The sequence below is a fragment of the Oreochromis aureus genome, linkage group 7 (genome assembly GCF_013358895.1).
Source record: "Oreochromis aureus strain Israel breed Guangdong linkage group 7, ZZ_aureus, whole genome shotgun sequence".
Lineage (NCBI taxonomy): Eukaryota > Metazoa > Chordata > Actinopteri > Cichliformes > Cichlidae > Oreochromis > Oreochromis aureus.
Genome location: NC_052948.1, coordinates 57272519 through 57278652, shown reverse-complemented (window position 1 = coordinate 57278652; position 6134 = coordinate 57272519). Strand labels below are relative to the sequence as shown.

The following is a 6134-nucleotide window of genomic DNA, read 5'->3' as shown; positions in this document are numbered from 1 at the left end:
ATAGTCCCGGATAGATGTAATAAATGCAGGAATAGTTTTTCAGAATCACTTAAGACCCAATGTTTCTAATTTTAGAGATACTGTGAAAATACAAAAAAAAAGCAGTGTTACATACAGTAAAAGGAGTATTGAACACGTCACCAATTTTCATTCTGACATTCTCACCAACATAGGCTTTTTATAAAGTATTAATTACATTTCAGTAAGCGTGTTCAATACTTTTCCCTGTGTAATTTGTCATTATTACACATATTTTATGGACATTTCTGGTGTGATTACTTTGCATGTGCAGATTGGATTGTTTTTTATCGACATCTGGTGAGAGTTTCATGTCAATAGCACCTTTAAATAATTATTTGCTTAGAAAATTGGTGATGCGTTCAATACTTCTTTTACTTGCTGTATTTGTATTTGTAATATGTGTATCAAAGGACGTATCCTGTTCAAAACTGACTTCCAAGACTCCTCACAGTGCTACTGGAGGCCATCCAGGGTAAGTATTAGACACCATGTTTCTAGGATTTTTAGGACCAGGTACCATCTGAATTTAGAAGCAGAAAATTAGAAGTCATCAAAGTCTTTGTGATTAAGACATTTCTGCAGTTTAAGTAATTGGTGAGTGTCATCTGGCTGCATAGATGGACAAAGCTGGTTATCATCTACAAAGAAATGAATGCTATACCTTTAATGATGCTACATAAGGGAAGCATGTATAATGTAAACAAAATTGGTCCTAGCACAGAACCTGACTCTGTTATTACCTTAGTGTGTGAAGAAGACTCTCCATTTACGTGAATAAACTGGAGTCTGTTAAGGTAAGAGCTGGGTCAAGTGATGGCTTTTTAAGTAGTCATTTAATTTTTGCCAGCTTGAAGGCCTGTGGTATATAGCCCGTTAACAGAGATAGATTGTTCATATTTAAGATTGAAGTATTAGTTATAGTAGGTAGTTTTGAGCACAGGTGGCCACAAGTTTATAAAATCAAGCACCTAGGCATGCTTAATTTTACAAACAGAAAGAATCGGTTGCTTTGAGGAGCTCAGTGAATACATGGTACTGTGATAGAATGCTACCTGTGCAAATGTCCAGTCGTAAAATTTCTTCCTTACTAAATATTCCATAATTCAATTCAATTTTATTTATATAGCACCAAATCACAACAAAAGTCGCCTCAAGGCGCTTTATATTGTACAGTAGATAGCACAATAATAAATACAGAGAAAAATCCAACAATCATATGACCCCCTATGAGCAAGCACTTTGGCGACAGTGGGAAGGAAAAACTCCCTTTTAACAGGAAGAAACCTCCGACAGAACCAGGCTCAGGGAGGGGCGGCCATCTGCTGCGACCGGTTGGGGTGAAAGAAGGAAAACAGGATGAAAGACGTGCTGTGGAAGAGAGACAGAGATTAATAACAGATATGATTCGATGCAGAGAGGTCTATTAACATATACTGAGTGAGAAAGGTGACTGGAAAGGAAAAACTCAATGCATCATGGGAATCCCCGGCAGCCTACGTCTATTGCAGCATAACTAAGGGAGGATTCAGGCTCACCTGGTCCAGCCCTAACTATATGCTTTAGCAAAAAGGAAAGTTTTAAGCCTAATCTTGAAAGTAGAGATAGTGTCTGTCTCCCGAATCCAAACTGGAAGCTGGTTCCACAGAAGAGGGGCCTGAAAACTGAAGGCTCTGCCTCCCATTCTACTTTTAAATACTCTAGGAACAACAAGTAGGCCTGCAGTGCAAGAACGAAGTGCTCTAATAGGGTGATATGGCACTACAAGGTCATTAAGATAAGATGGGGCCTAATTATTTAAGACCTTGTATGTGAGGAGCAGGATTTTGAATTCAATTCTGGATTTAACAGGAAGCCAATGAAGGGAAGCCAAAACAGGAGAAATATGCTCTCTCTTTCTAGTCCCTGTCAGTACTCTTGCTGCAGCATTTTGGATTAGCTGAAGGCTTTTCAGCGAGTTTTTAGGACATCCTGATAATAAAGAATTACAGTAGTCCAGCCTGGAAGTAATAAATGCATGAACTAGTTTTTCAGCGTCACTCTGAGACAGGATATTTCTAATTTTAGAGATGTTGCGCAAATGGAAGAAAGCAGTCTTACATATTTGTTTAATATGTGCGTTGAAGGACATGTCCTGGTCAAAAATGACTCCAAGGTTCCTCACAGCATTACTGGAGGCCAAGGTAATGCCATCCAGAGAAAGAATCTGGTTAGATACCATATTTCTAAGATTTTCAGGGCCGAGTACAATAACCTCAGTTTTATCTGAATTAAGAAGCAGAAAGTTAGCGGCCATCCAGGTCTTTATGTCTTTAAGACATTCCTGCAGTTTAACTAATTGGTGTGTGTTACCTGGCTTCATGGATAGATAGAGCTGCGTGTCATCTGCATAGCAGTGAAAATGTATGCTATGTCTTCTAATGATGCTGCCTAGGGGAAGCATGTATAATGTAAATAGAATTGGTCCTAGCACTGAACCCTGTGGAACACCATAATTGACCTTGGTGTGTGAAGAGGACTCTCCATTTACTTGAACAAATTGGAGTCTATTAGATAGATATGATACAAACCACTGCAGCGTAGTACCTGTAATACCTACAGCATGTTCTAATCGCTCTAATAGGATATTATGGTCAACAGTATCGAACGCTGCACTGAGGTCTAGCAGGACAAGCACAGAGATGAGTCCACTGTCAGAGGCCATAAGAAGATCATTTGTAACCTTCACTAAAGCTGTTTCTGTGCTGTGATGAGCTCTGAAACCTGACTGAAACTCTTCAGATAAGCCATTCCTCTGCAGATGATCTGTTAGCTGTTTGACAACTACTCTTTCAAGGATTTTTGATATGAAAGGAAGGTTGGAGATTGGCCTATAATTAGCTAAGACAGCTGGGTCTAGAGATGGCTTTTTAAGTAAAGGTTTAACTATAGCCACCTTGAAGGCCTGTGGTACATAGCCGATTATTAGAGATAGGTTGATCATATTTAAGATTGAAGAATTAATTAATGGCAGGACTTCTTTGAGCAGCCACTAATAGTGAACTATTAGTGGTGTGACTATAAAGCTGAAGGGATTAGGAACAACAGAAATCAGCCACAAGGTGGTAGGCCCTTTAAAAATGGGGTCAGCAGATGCTGAAGTGCATAGTGTGCAGAGGTAACCAACTTTCCACAGTCACTACAGATGAACTCGAGAACAGTTCATAAAGTGCTTCATTAAATGGTTTCCATGAACAAGCAACTGAATCCAAGCCATACGTCACCAAACATAATGCAAACAAACAAGTGTTGGATGCAGTAAATAGACTGATTCTTATATAGCGCTTTTCTACTATTCCCGGCATACAAAAAGCACTCTATACAACATGCCACGTACACCAGCACTGTCTTCTGTGCTGTTAAGTACTTACTGACTATCATTCACACTCCGGTGGATGCATCGGAGAGCCACTTGGGGTTAATATCTTGCCCAAGGATATTTGGCATGCAAAATAGGGGGAGACAGGGATCGAACAACCAATCAGTTGATGACCTGCTCTATCTCCTGAGCTACAGCCACCCCAAAGTGTAAAGCATACCACAACTGGACTCTAGATCAGTGGAGACATTACCCCTGGAGTGACAAATCATGCTTCTCAGTCTGTCAATCTGATCGACGAGTCTGGGTTTGGCAGTCGCCAGGAGAACAGTACTTGTCTGCTGCATAGTGCCAAATGTAAAGTTTGGTGGAGGGGGGAATTATGGCGGGGTTTTTTTTCCTTTTCTTTTCAGTAGTTCCACTGAAAGGAACTCTTGTTTCAGCATGCTAAGACGCTTTGTTCGAACTTTGTGAGAACTGTTTGGAAATGGCCACTTCCTGTTCCAATATGACTGCGCACCAGTGCACAAAGCAATGTCCATAAGACATGGTTCAACAAGTTAGGTGTGGAAGAACTTTTGACTGACCTCAACCTGACAGAACACCTTTGGGATGAATTAAAGTGGAGACTGTAAGCCAGATCTTCATTAGTGTCTGACATCACAAATGTACTTCAGGAAAAACTGTCAACAGTTCCCATAAATACATGGTTAAAACTTTTGGAAAGTCTTCCCAGAAGAGTTGAACCTGCAATACCTACATTTAAAAAAAACAAAACAAAAAAGGGACATCACTAAAGTTCATGTGCATTTCAACCAGGTTACCATATTCCCTGCAAATATTAGCAACAATGCGGTAAAATATAATGCAGATAGCATTGTATGTGTACAAGGTGAGCTGGAAAATGGTAAGCTTAATTGTTTTTTGTAATTGTTTGATTTTTTTTTCAAATTAAACAATCTTGGATTACATTTTGCCAAGTCAAGTTGATAACCCGTTACAGGCAGTTTGGTGTCTGTGCCTCCTGCAGCTTAAGCTTTAAGTTCTCTTTTTCGTTTACTGTGGCTGAAATATCTGGATTTGTCTATTAGATGATAAATTGTAATCTCTGGCTCTCTTCCACAGCATGTCTTTTGTCCTGTCTACCTTTTCTCACCCCAACTGGTTGCGGCATATGGCCGTCCCTCCCTGAGCCTGGTTTTGCTGGAGGTTTCTTCCTGTTAAAGGGGAGTTTTTCCTTCCCACTGTCATCAAAGTGCTTGCTCATAGGGGGTTATACGAATGGTTTTTCCCTGTATGTATTATTGTACGGTCTACCTTACAAAAAGTGGCAGTTAATTCTTCCTTAACTAGGTTAGTTAACAAAAACAGGATAACTGATAACAGAATAGCTGATCACTATATATAGTAGTTATATAATATGTCACAATCGGCCCAGAGGCTGGCACGAAACGGGAGGTCCTAGAAGCAGACAGAGTGAACTCAGCAATGATTACACAAGTGATTTATTTATTGATGGCAGTGAATAACAACACCTAAACCCCTCAACCTAATCTGGTGACAACTATTTACAAGAATCTATGTTCAAAGGGGAATGTGCAGGGCATCAGGAAGTTTCTCCGGAAACACTGGGGACGTGGGGAAAGCACAAAGGACAGGTTTTTCCAGGGCGGGGAGCACACAGTCTCTCTCTAGGATACAGGGAGAGCAGAGTAAGTGAAGGAAACCAAGGCAGGGAGACCGAAGAGTTAATCAGTAGGTGTTGCTGCTTACTCGTACAAAGAGACGGTTCAGTTTTGGGGAGGAGTGCTGATCCGAGTGAGTGGTTTTGTGACAGGGAAAGAAGTCCGATCTGTGAGTCCAGTACCTTGAAGCAGACGGCAGGCAGAGAGAGTGAAGGACTGAGCAGGATCGGTTGCAAATGATGAGGTTTCCCAGCTGGAGGCTTCCAACAGAGTGAGTATTGAAGCTAGCTGCGAGCACAAGGAGAACACAGGTAAGGCCAACGTTGAACCACAGGAGACACAGAGATAAGCATCCTGTTATTACCATGAGTAGCTGACGGACTGGTGAAGGAGAGTTGCCCAGGCCGGGTTTAAATGCAGCCTCCACATTGCAGCTGATTAGTCCCAGGTGCGGGAGATTGCCTGACTCCGCCTCAGGGAGGACCCCGGAACACAGTTGCCAGCCCTGTTGACACACTCACCACTGCAGCACTTAATGAAATACCAGAGCAATTTCCTAAAATTTTGATATTTAATACTGCAGGATGAAGGGAAACCGATTTAGAACAGTGTTACTTAGCTGATGGTGAGAGTCAAGTGCAAGAAGAATGTTCTTCACAATTGAGTTTGAGTTTTTGACAGCAGTGTATGTGACCTGTAGTAAAATGATCATTTGATTAATTGTTCAAAATGGAAATATGAACATCAGTAAAATTGCACATCAGGACACCAGTATCAGCAGAAAAATTGAGATACATGAAATAGCTGTAGTTTAGCTGAATTTGTGAGCCTTTGAGCAGAGAGGTCAAGTTTAAACACTTTGAAGTTCTGGTAGGATGGACCTGTTGTACATCTTCACAGCTGAACTCACTTCCTAAATGATAGAGATGATTAGCTCAATTCAATTTAATTCAATTTTATTTATACAGCGCCAAATCACAACAACAGTTGCTTTATATTGTAAGGTAGATCCTATAATAAAATTCAGCTGTGCTCTCCGGAGTCTATATGTGATTGAGGTAGTTATTATCAGT

At 40.7% G+C, this 6134-nt stretch overlaps 1 long non-coding RNA gene across 1 annotated transcript; it reads right to left on the bottom strand.

The window, feature by feature from the left end:
- Positions 1-4899: 4899 nt before the first annotated feature.
- Positions 4900-5790, bottom strand: LOC120440879. The gene is made up of 3 exons (XR_005613590.1): positions 5426-5790; positions 5150-5349; positions 4900-5067 (listed from the first exon to the last, which is right to left on the bottom strand). It is a non-coding gene; the product is annotated as an uncharacterized LOC120440879 (long non-coding RNA).
- Between the last annotated feature and the right edge of the window lie 344 nt (positions 5791-6134).